A 13,261-nucleotide genomic window follows, 5' to 3' on the forward strand; every position below is an offset into this window, starting at 1 on the left:
GTAGACCTGAAGCCAAATGCGTGGGTATCTGTGGAGAGAGGTGTTCGATGTGAGGCTCAAGATTCTGGAGTTGGTGTGATCTATGTCACACATGCTTGATTAAAGTGAAAAATAACAATGTTATACAGTTCCTCGATGTGAGTGCATTTCCCAAATGCATACCTATAAGTTTGCAACGGGTTATTGGGACATCTAGGGCAGTGCGGGCTAATTGAGGCGAAAGATTCTGCATGGTACATTTCCATTTCATCAAGTGTATTCCTTCAATGCATTTCCATGGCATGAGAGGGGGGGGGGTGGTACAAACCCCCCTGCTGAAGGTTCAGCTCACTCATAAATGATTATGTTATTGTGGTAACGACTGTGTTCCACACATTGAAATGACTGCTCGCACACACGTCCTGATCTGCTGTGGTATCCTTTTAATTTGCAAGCTTCATGTGATGATACACATACGGTCTGCGATAGTTGGAGGGGGCTGGACAAAGTGCATGAAAATTCGTACAAATAAGTGATGGGCATCACACCCTTATCTCGAACAGGCAGGGATGTGAAAGCTAGGACAGAATGCAAGAGAGACAAGCAGATCCTACCGTGAATCATTATTTTCAGCAATTAAAGTTCATTTAAATAGTTTACCATCGACTGTGTTTTTCTCCCACGACAGAGTTGGAATCTGTAGGTCTTCTTTGCTTTGTTTGCTTCTGCATATGTACATGTACCCAACAGAATGCCATGTGGGGCCCCACTATTCATTAATGACAAAACCAGGCCAGTTGTGGGGGGGGGGACCCTCTTTTATGTGAGGCCCAGTGCAAATTGCCGATTTTGTTCCCCTCTGGGCTGCGCTGCCACTGTAGCAAAGCCTTCCAACAGCTACTGCACGTTTCAAGTTACGTGTCGCTAATAAATGTTGATATTTATTAGCGATAAAAACAGCAATAAATGGGTTCCTAGCCTGCGTGCACAGCGGACAGCGATTTTAGTGCTAAAACATCCATTCAAGACGACTTCATGGGGCGGATTCACCAGGACCAATAAAAGAAAGTGTTTGTTCCATAAAAACAAATGTCTGCTGCATTGCCAGCCATTTGGTCGCTCATGCTATCGTCAATGCTGTCTGTGCACTAAACTATTTATCAGCTGATCACTTGGTGATCGCACCTGACATACAGTGTATAATTACTGTGCGTATCGTTGTGGAGCACTCATTTCAAGGGATCGCAGATGGTGTTATAGGAGCACAGATGTAACATAGTCATAGGAAGTAAAATACGCATTATGGTTTCGATTTAAAGCTTTCGTGACTGCAGGAATTCAAATTCTTGGTTATTTTTTTCCTCTTCTACGTGACTTCCCCCTCTACGTGTTAAAAATAAAATGTATATGAATGTACTACAGTGTAGCATTGATGTGATAAACGAGTTGAGACCAAAGAATAATTTTACACGAACAGCTGTTCATTGTTTTCATGTGTGCACCTTATACAGCCTAATGGCAATCAGCAATACCTCATCAAATAATGTAATTTAATTACAATTGGGGGCATGTTTTGTGAAAGTGACAGCTTATGAAAGAAGTGAATTGCAAATAAGGATGTTAGAGGTATGTCAACAGATAATTGAGCTGTTAAAAGGATGTGTTCATGAAAACATCAGTGAACTTGATTATAGTTAAAACATCAGTTGCAGATCATTGAAGAATGCAAATTTCCATCCACGGATATAATGTGGAACTGCCACCTCTTTAAGAATTACAGATATCACACGATTAGAAAAATATGCAAGGTTTTTGATACACTAGATATGTTACCTTTAATTAAGACGATGTAGGAGCTAATTGAAAGCAGAAGATCAATTTTAACGTATTTGCATATAATGTTGCAGTCACATGTGAATCCTGTGAGCATCTCATGACAAACGTCACGGGATCCATGCACCACTCGCATGGTCGGCTAATATTGTAGATACAACTCAGTCAGATGAGAGACGTTTTTATCACCCATTCTCAAAATGGGATTTTATTCAATCTGACATCTGTGGCCTAAAGCTACTTAAAAACAACAATGGTGATGATGAAAACTGTTTAAGAGGAAAAGATGATGACAATAATGATAGTTGTAATGAAAAAAAGATAATGTTTGTATGTACGTAACCAACCGTGCTAATTGGAGGTGCGAGGGAAGAAGAGCAACATGATATAATGGTCATGATATATGCATTTAATGATGAATGATGATGACAAAATATATTATAACACTGCTGCTGCTGCAACTACTTATGATCTACCAACCCCCAAAACCACCAACCTGCCCTTATGCCATATTCATAAAGTTGAGTAATTGGTATCAATGTGATTCGTTTTATATCATGAATGAAGCATCACACTTACACGGGACAGCCTGGAACACACAGCCTGCGCACGAGTCTATCGATGAAATAGGAGCGATGCGTTTTGTGAGTTGCATCTTCCTGAAAATGCGTTGTGTTCACTCATAAACTTGAGCCATCAGCTGCAATTAAGTTATAATTAAACATGCACTGCAGCAGTGGAGGCTGCTCCGGCCCGGCAGTCAATCTCCCAATTGCCATTCATCATCGAGGTATGTTTCATAGAATCCCTGGAATGGCCATTAACACAAACTCATCTTTAAGAAATATCCTCGTGAAATATCTATCTTGATTCTTAATTAAAATCCTTGCACAAATCATCAAATGAAAGATGAATTTAGCTAGAACTCTACGGAGACATTATATTCACATCACAAGGAATTAATTCCTGGGTTTGCAAATGCGAGATATGGTGACTGACGTTGATGTAATAATCTTTCAGTTGATTTTAACAACAGTTTATGGGTATGTAATTGCAGTATTGTATGTAACTTTGTAGTATTAAGATAGTTAATATAGTTATTTATTTTATTACACTTTTGCTAAATATAAGTTTGAGAAAGTGGCTTTTGTAGAGCAACATGAGCTCAAATTAGTTTCTTTAGAAACCATTGGTTTGTTCTATTCTAGAGATGAAGACTTGTCTTACATGTTAAGTTATGATATTATCTAACACTATGCTTCAAGGACATAAGATGTACTCGGGCATTTCAGAATTTTTTGTGACGGGATATTCTATTTTAAACATGCTATGCTTTCAATTCTAATTCATAAGAGGTTATCATAGCCAAAGCCATTGATGTTACCACACCTTCCAATGCCCCCTTTTGCCAGATCTCACATCTGTATGTATGCTGAACTTTTTACGCACCTTACATATCCATCTGTGCTAATCCGAGGTGCGGGGAGACTGTTGCAAAATTAACTCCCATCCTCCAAGCTTTGCTCTTACCAGGGTCTCACCATCTGACTTCAATATCTACCCCTTGATTGCCACTTATAGGCAACCCACCTCGATTGGTTGTCTCATGCTGCATTTCTATAATCGAGAACCTGAGCCGTGCCATGAGATCCCAGATGACCCGGCATGACCCTGGTCTTGTCCTAACCTGTGGCTCTTAGCTCAGATTCTCCCCTCTGTCCCTCCCTCCACTGCCCGAAAGAGAAGCAATTGTATGTTTTATGCTCAGCTAAAATATATAATTTTTGTATTCCATATTCTTCTAGTTAAAACACTTCCCCAAAGTTGACCAATTTAAAAGACACCCTTAATGTGAGTATATTGAACTTCTTTCGTACTGTACGTAACCAAACGTGCTAATCGGAGGCGCGTTAATGGAACGCCTCTCCTGCATGTTGACCCTGGGACATCACGACTGTTTCTGATAGTGGCAGAGCTGAAAATGTGTGCGCCCTTGACAAAGAGAGGTACACATTCCTTAAAAATGTGGACCAGCGGCCAGAGTAGAGCTTGCAGACAGCCGAGGAAAACTAAGCTTGCCCCACTTGCCCTGTTTGTGAACCGGGTAAGCGGGCTCTTAAGTGGATGTAGGAACGCAGCGTCAGTAATGTGAGTTTTGCTCTGTTCTGTAAATTTGCCCCATCCATTAATATAATAGGCACAACATTAATTTTGCCGCAATGTCTTTGCAATGATGCTACTGGTAGTATTATGTCACGAGACGAATACAAAGGAACTCCAGCAGTGCAGTGCATCACCACATGACAGGCAAACTGATATTTTTAATTCTCAGAGATGGATTTACACCAAATTAAAAGATATCCCACGTTTTACGTGATTGGGTTTGTCGTGCAGTCATTGGTAACTGGGCTACGACGGTCAACTCTTGAAACCCAGCCTGATCTCAAGCGGTTGAAACTCAGATAAACCCAGGATCTCAGCAGTGTCGACTCAGTGGTCTGACCCGCGGACCCTCCGGTTATCTTATTTTTAATACATGTTTCAAATGCTAACCATAATTATATGACACTTTAGGAGGAGGGGATGCAATTGCAAAATAGAGTAACGAGTGACAACCTAAGCATATGTTTATTAACCCAATCTCAGAACGTGTTGACTGCCCTTATGTTTACTTGGTAATTATGGGATCTCATTATCGGCAGCAGAGACACTTTCAGCAAGGGTCTAATTGGGGGGTTGCTTTCATTACGAGAGGCGGGTGGTGGCTTTTAGGAACGGACAGTTTCGCAGCCTCACGTAAGTGGTGCTGTACAGTAACGATTGAGTGGCTGGATTCTCATTCGCAGCACAACGTGCGATGAGCTTTCAGCCCTGTGCCGGCGTGCTCACTGATTGCACCTTATATTTTATTCGTGTGCATCAGTCCAGGCCTATACTTTAACATTTCTCTTGATAACACGGTATCCTCGGTAAACTGCTCGGAGCTTGCAGCCGTTTTCCTTTCCTCAATGGCTCCGTGGCAGCATTTTGTGAAATTTCTCAGCAATTGTGCGATGTATTTTGTCGACCGTTCAAAGTTCAGTCACAAGCTTATTTAAAATCTACGCTGAGGAACAGTGTATTGACCAAGTGTTGCCGAAGCACTTTGGTTGACTACATTGCTTTTGCAAGTGCTATGTAATGAATAAACACAATTTTTCTTGGAGACTAAAGGAGCCCGAATGGGTTCCATAATGCAGACTCGTGCAATTTCCATTCTCTCTCCACCTTTGTGCATACCAGCATCTTCGACAGTGACTTGTGACACAGTGCTGTTACATCTGCCAGCAGATTTACTTAAATTTCATTTATATAAAATAATGATTTTAATAGAAACCCTGAAATTCTAAATGCAATACTGTACTTTATTTTTCATGGAAGGGTAATTATAAAGTAATCTTTTTTTTAATTGTGGTTAATTAGTCAGATTTGTAATTCAGGTCATGCCACCTTTACACAATGGCTTCGTCTTGTGAATAATGTCATAGGATATTGAATGTCAAATGCAGAAAAGGGGGTGCATTTGGTAAAGCCCTACCATATTACGAGGCAGCTCTCGAAATCAAACTGATGACTGCAATTTGGCACAGCGGTGAGCCAATTAATAGGCTATGCAGCTGCTTACATTATTTGAGGAAATAAAGAGAAGTCATAGAGACTATGACATTTGAACACGAGAGATTGCATTCACATAGAATGTATCAAGGCTGGTTTGTTCCCCCTGTCTAAAGGGATGCATGTATGTGGAACTTCTTTAGCACCTTACGTAACCAATTGGAGGTGCAGGGGAAGGACAAACTAAACACAAAACGCAGTTCTAGAGAAATCAGTTTTCAATTTATATTTAAAAGTGTGTAGCTCTAGTGGCTTCCTAATATTGGAAGAGCATTCCAGATAGCCGCAGAAGCGTATCTGAAAGCGTGTGATGCAGTGACCATCTTTGTTCGATGGTTAGCCAACAGCTGCTTTGAGGATGTCCGGAGTTTGCGTAATGGTTTATGCTTCTTTACGAGATCAGCAAGGTGTTGTGGTTCAACACCTTCCACCGGAACACTGGGCAGATGCTAAGTACAAATTATATTATTTACAATAATAGCTTTTTTTATTTAAAGCTTTTTTCAAATTTTCTTACTGTGGATTTCACACCTGATGATGATTGCTCGTGTTGCAGTCGAAACGTTGTCAGAATTTTTATTGTTTTATATTTATATTATTATTTCCCTTCTATGTGACTTTACTGAAAGAACCAAGAATATAATAATAGCTTTGCCGGGAAGCTTTCTTATTCCCTCTACATTCAAGGAATGGCTCTGCTGCTCTTCCCACGTTGTAATCTCCTGGGTCATTACCAGCCATCACTCCACTGCTGGATGAAGGTTTCTCCGAGACTCTGTTGCCATCTCTCACGATTGTGCGAAGTAACGATTCGTCTCGCCACCAGCACGCGCGAGGACCTGATGTAATCGCTCTGCTTCCTGCATCTACCACGAATTATCACGTATTTTATAACTGTTGTGTTGCCTCATCGGCTCATGTGCTGCTTTACATCACTCCCTCAGGCACAAATGACAGCAGTAGACGATGATAGCAGCGATGCTGATGAGTGATATCAAGAATGGAACTGATATAATTTATGCAAATGCAGCCAAAAAAATGCATACGTGTGTTCATTTAGGAATAGCGTAATGGAGGGATGTGCTGTACGATCCCACCCTGGTGTTGAGGTGGTATTGTGCAGGGGGGCTGCAAAACTCTGCGCTCTACTCGCTAGTATTGTATTCCAGAGCTCACGACGAGTGCTGAACATGACCTGGCTGCGTAGTTTGGACTGTCTCCTATGTGCGTGCCAAGTCCCGTGAACGCAATATGCCGTGAGCTTGTCATTTCACCTCATTAGTGTGGGATAAGCTCGACTTTTTCAGCCACCGGCATTTCCACTGAACTATAGCCACACATTTGCGGGTAATTGACAGGCAGCGAACCACCACAAGATGCAAATGCCTTGGGCAGCATTTCCCTGAGCATCTGTATACTAAGAAATGCCCTCAATGTCATCGGGACACCAGCACGAGTCCCTGTCTACCGTTCCCACACTGGTTATGGGTCTGCAGAGGATGAGTGCTGAAACTCCCATCCCATGTTCTGGCAGTGTACACACAGCAGCTTTAATCTGGCGCTTTAATATTTATGTCAGCATTTGTGAATCGTACACAGTGTTGAAATAAATAAATGCGTCCAATTCACGACGTTGATCACAAGCTGAGCTTTAATTTACCAGCACGGTACATGCAGGAAACAAAAATGGTGAAATAATATTTTTAAAGAGCTTTTTCCAGCTTACATTTGTGAACGTTTAAGTTTAAGGGGAACGTTTGTTATCCATTTGCTCAAGTTTAATAAAGTTATAATTTTGTTAACTATTTAATAATGCATGTTTTTCTAACCTGCTATTCTCATATTTTACAAATAACTAGCAATATTTATTCTGGGGCACATTGCGATGACTTTCAAAATGGCCCCGAGTGAGTTAGTTGATTCATTTCGTGTTATGTATTTTACACGTGCTCATCTGATAGCACACCCCTTGAGGAAATGGAGTGATGCAATCAGCTTGTGTGCGTGTGCTAGATAGATTTATATATCGCTGGAATGTGGCGGCTTGGGGAGGCCTTCATCCAGTAGTGGATTTATCATGGCTGATGATGATAATGATTTTTAGACACCAGTGAGTTTGTAGACAATCGATGCATACGAGGAGATAACACAAAAACTCCGTACAGACAAGCAAGGATTATGAGGGGGTGATCATAACATTTGTGTTTGCAATGACTAACCTTGATTAAAACGGTTCAATTTCTATATATTCTGGTGATGCACAGTTTTGGGTCAACCAATGGTGTACAAGGCTTCAATATTACCCAGAATATCTCTTTGTCTAGTTGTTTGAGAACTTCTGGACACTTAATTTCACAGTCACTAGAAAATGAGTTTCCTCGCAACTGAATATGTTGATAAGAAACACATTGGAGTCGCTGGGAACTCTGTCTGCAGAGTATGGGTTTATTTTTGTTTCCTCTGGCATATTTATAATGATCAATTTTTACAGCACGATATAACGATATTTTCCAAAAACAGTTTTTACTGTGAATCTTACATTATACGATATATAGCAGTATGGCTATATTGCAGAAACTGTGTCCTTGATAAAACCCGGGTTTATCAAAATATTTTAATTGAAATTCTGCATTGAAGACATCTTGAAGTAAACATCACTTTCCCAACTACACAGATATAGCTTCCGATCTGCATTTGATGCACCGTTTGTTTAAAACTTTTTTCTTAAATTGTCTCCATGTGGAATACTGTGCTTTTCACATTCTACTCGTGATATTTCCATCGAAAGCATTTCATTATATCACCTCATTATTGGTCGGGGAAAAACTCCAGCAATCCTTGACAATACTATATCAACAAAACCAAACAATTCACAAATCCAAACGCACATCACACGTGTATTATGCTGACACACATATAATACATTAAAACAGATATATCCCCCACAATTCAAATAAATATCAGGGTCACGATAATAATGATTGATAATTTTTTTATGTCATTTCTGGTCTCATTCCTATTGCCACATGTTCTATTCTGTTTGTTCAATGAGCCTAAAGGTAACCTTTGCATATAATTTTCATAACGCCATGCTAATTGAATTTCACAGGAATGATTAAGTGAATGTATAGCAAATTCATTGCCTTCGTGAAAAACCTGATTGCCAAATGAAAATAAATTTAGTTCAAAATGTTACGTAAATGGGCAATGTTGCAAGACACACTGCTCACAATGTTTAACCTGGGAGCTGCACAGCTGATATAATGAATAGCCAATTACAGTCTTTCTTATTATACCTAATAGGTATTTATTGTTAAGTCAATCTCCCGTACGTAACAATGTGACCCATAAAATGCAAATGTGAATGGTGCCGTAATTACCAATCGAGAAGGCGGTAAGATTAGTGAGCGGGAAAGGTCGTGCGTTTGCGTGTGGTGATTTGGTTGAGGAAAATTGTACACTGTAAATTGGAAGTACTTGCACTGGGTAGTGTATGCCCACTTTTAACAAGATGAATATGGGGCATAAGTTGCAGGTGTATTTGGAGGGGAGGGCACATTTGTTAGCACTGCGCTGTCAAATATTTTGTCATGTACTTTTATGCAGTAGAATGAAGACTATGAAGTCAATATTGGTATCACATGACTGTACGGTGTTAAATTAAGTACATACTGTGCACAGTCTATTCAATTTATATTAAGGCATCTCTTAGGCTATTTATTGCAGCACCCATAAAATGTTGCATCCATAAAATGTTGCATCCATTTTCTGAGAAGTCTTAACGTTTTTCACAATAACTGCAAAACTCCTCAACAAATCGCGATACATTGCGACGCACATCTTTACCAGCATCAATGCCCCTACCAGTAACTAAATATGATTCCTTAAAATGTATTTATTTATTACAAAGTTACTATAAAATGAGGACAAACGTGCAAGATTGGCCTCCTATGTATGCGTGTGTCTAGTTTGGTGTGAAACGGGGTGCTGACGATGCTGGGTGGTCGTGCGGCCTCCTGCTTATTGCAGAGGTTGCGGTTCGAGCCTGGTGGTCACACAGGTTCATGCTGCGTGTGTAGTAATCAATATATATTTGCCATCTGCTTCACAGTTGACGTTATATATCTCTTCGCATCATTCAAAAAACAGTAGGCTATATGCACCGTCGTCACGGGACAAAATTTTACTAATTAGAAAATGTTCCACAAATTACCTTCTAAATGAGATAAAACCGCAAAAGCAACACATCACAGCCTTACTGGCAGACCTTTTCAATCTTTGAAATATAGCGCCTTTGTGATGGCCTTCTGCTATTAGAACGACACAAATATCCAATATCTTATCTTGTAATAAAACTATGATAATTATTTGTGCACATTTCCTTCACATTTGAATCCCTTTTTAAAATGAAGGCTCTCATAATGGACTGTCTTGCCAGCTATGTTTCACATACACTGGTACACAGTGTGGTGGATTTTTAAAATGTACGCTATTGAATGGGCTGGCAGCAGGGGTTTATCTGGTAAGACACCTGCCTGAAGGAAGCTCTGATCAAAGCCTAGGACTGCTGAGCAGGCCAAGTCTGAACTGATCAACATGCCTAAGGAAGATCGATATTTGAGATCGATGTCAATACTCTGACCTTGTAGATATCAAACACAATCAAAGATGTTGCATTGTAAAATACTTGCCTTTAAGTTTTGGCGGCCATGTTATGCTGTGAATTAAACTGGAATGGGGATTGCCAATTATTTCATACTTTCAGGAGGAAGGAACTATTCTATGAATCATTACAGATATATAAATAGAGGGCCCTTTGGAAAATGTTAAATAATTTCACGAGGTCACATTAGATTTATGAAACTGTCAATTATCATGGCCCAATCTGCCAGCATGGCATTTCATTGTACCTAAACCACCAATGTGTCATTTACTTGTGTCATTAGTGAGCTGGGCATAGCTTTAATGAAACATAGTTAATTCTCCCCTGAGCGAGTGAGACTTGTACCCATTTACTTGGCATATATCTAGTGGCTTTGCAAAAAATAAACAATCTGAAACGAAAATCGATATGTGGGTTGGTAGGTGTAGTCTTATTATGAGCGGGTGCCTTTCCCTTTCGACAAAGAGAAAACCCTTCGTTTGTGCTTCCTGCCAAGCAGAAAGATTCAATTTTAAACTCTACTTTCTGCCTGGTGGAATATATTGCTGGCACAGTGCAGAAATATTCCCCATTATTTTGCCAACTTTGACAATTTTACTATGGAGCCTCGTGAGAAAAACATCTTATGACACACAATTTTTGCCCACCACACTCCATGTAATTAAAGGAACTGTTCCACACATTCATTATAATTCAATCGCTGTTACCGTTGACAACCAGAGGACGTGATGGATTGATTGTGACACGTTATGGACACAATGGATCGCGATTATAGCAACTAAACAAATTTGGGATCCGGAACAGTTTCTCGGAAAATTAAGATTTTACTGAAGATTAAATTGCCACTGTTTCTGCAAGCAACAGTCATTAATCATTTCAGACTTCCAGCCCTGACACATTCATCAGAAGCGTGGGCAATGACTAAGACATTGATACAAAAACGTAAAGGTTTCCAAATAAGCATACACAGATGAATGTTTAAGTAGCACGGTACAACAAGGCACATGGGACATGTAAGTAAAAATACAAATCCTAATATTCAAAGTGTATCTGTGCATAATAAATGTGACTCAAGCAAAGGACCTCTATCTTGCACATACATACCATCATGAGTGAAAGGATTCACCTTCCTGGAAAATAAAATAATTTAGGGTAACGATTTGATGAAATAATAATTTCTGTTTTAACATGCAGTGAATCGCAGGCTTCGGGGGTTGAGAGAACTCAATACATGTAATGTACATGAATCTTACAGCATGCATTTTTACACACACAGACAATTTAACGTGTATGTTCTGAGCTGAACAATCAAATTACATTCATCAATGAAGCCGTGTGGTTGTACCCTAAGTACCATGACATTTTGATATTTGAAATATTACACATTTCTGGAAAATACATTTTTTGTCATAACATCTGGTGACCGCTTTTTCTCCGGTATTGAATTATGATGTAGAGTTCCATTGGATAATACTGTATATAGACTCATTTTTACGATCCAAATTGTCTCGGACCTCTGCTTATTAAAGTTGACACATTTCCCATTTTAACAAGCTTCTATTATTTAATGTGATATCAATCTAACACAAATGGATATGCTGGTAGATATTGGAATATTCTGCCCATTTTTGACATCCTTCCGAATCACATTCAAGAACTTTCTCAAGCTGAAGAGGCAATTACACAACCGGGATGTATGTGTGGAAGCTGGAAATAAATAATCGTAATCGCGCATTTTACTGAATCCGGCCACCTGGGCTGGACTCCTGGCCATGGCTGACATCAGTGGTGAGTGATATCTCAACCAGTCTTGCACCGCGCACCCTGCCTTTATCAACCTACACTGACAAATGTGGTGAAATATGGTCAAGCAACCCTCCATGGATGACACGAGACCTTCATCCTGCAGTGGATGAAGGTCTGTAAGTCATACGAACAAATTATTGTTATTACACTGCACAAATATGTCTTCAATGGTAAGCTATTATCATAGTCCCAGGATACTTGCCACGTCAAGATGACTGACATCAACCATTCTTACACAGATTTTGCACGAGGATGTGTACACAATTGCAGGTCATTCATGTGCAAGACCATGTTTCCTGTTATAGTTTTCTGTTGAAAACACCATCTTCTTATTCTGAACCCGAATATTAAGCTTTAAGCCCAAGTGTCGAATTGCACCATTAAGCAAAATGTGCTATCCCAAATACTGAATAATATTACCATAATGCTCCTTAACGACATGAAATGTTATTTACCCATAATAATACGTTAAATGGCTTATATTGCCTAACGTATGCTATTCATTTTGCAATGTAATTTTTGATAAGTACTTTAATGTGTGTGTTATTATTTGTGGGTCATAGCATAACAGTTTCAGCAGAACTGGGATATACATTACTGGGTTATGAACAGGGTGATTTGGTCATTGGGAAAAATAAACATATATAATCCAAGTTACCTTTGCCGTATTTTGCTTTGTTAGTTTACATTGATGTTCTGTTTTACTGTTGGTGCTGTGTGGGAGATAGGGATGAGTGAAGACTTGGGAACGAGTGGTGGATGTCACGGAGCTCAGACATTGGTGATGGCCCAAGTGGCCAGAGATGATTAACGTGAGAGTGAGCTGTGGTGGAGGTACAGAGGCGGCTGGTTTATTGACCGAGAAAACCAATTGGGTGTTTAGACATTGGTGTTCTTGGCTACATCGGCTACACCCCTCTTCGTCCACGGCAGGGTTTATGAGAAAGGGTCCCCATTTTATTCTGAGTGGTTAAATGAGATTAGTAAATCTAGTTGACCAAGCAAAATCGCAGGTCATTTTTCAGCACGGTAGACAAAATTATTGGATAATTAGATTACAGAAAATATGAGCCCTCATCTTTTTATGTTGGGGACTGGTGACACAGCAGTTAGTGCACTGTGGTATGGACCCATCCCTTTGCGTCCAATTCCTGGATTTGTTAGATGCTGATATTATGTTTGCATCCCCCAGGGTTAACTCACACTTAAATATAGGACGAGTATTTTGTATAAATATCAGCTCTGGGGAGACAATAGTAGCCAGGCATTTTGCTGGCTACACATTCAATCCAGTTCTCTTTATGAATGACCAGGTAAAAGTATGTC

General features: G+C 39.8%; 1 protein-coding gene across 7 annotated transcripts in view; it reads left to right on the forward strand.

Moving 5' to 3' along the window:
* The window catches only part of LOC144945546 (contactin-2-like), a 355,729-nt gene that overhangs the window by 53,911 nt on the left and 288,557 nt on the right, over positions 1-13,261 (forward strand). The window lies entirely within an intron of this gene.

The sequence above is a fragment of the Lampetra fluviatilis genome, chromosome 38 (assembly GCF_964198595.1).
Source record: "Lampetra fluviatilis chromosome 38, kcLamFluv1.1, whole genome shotgun sequence".
NCBI lineage: Eukaryota > Metazoa > Chordata > Hyperoartia > Petromyzontiformes > Petromyzontidae > Lampetra > Lampetra fluviatilis.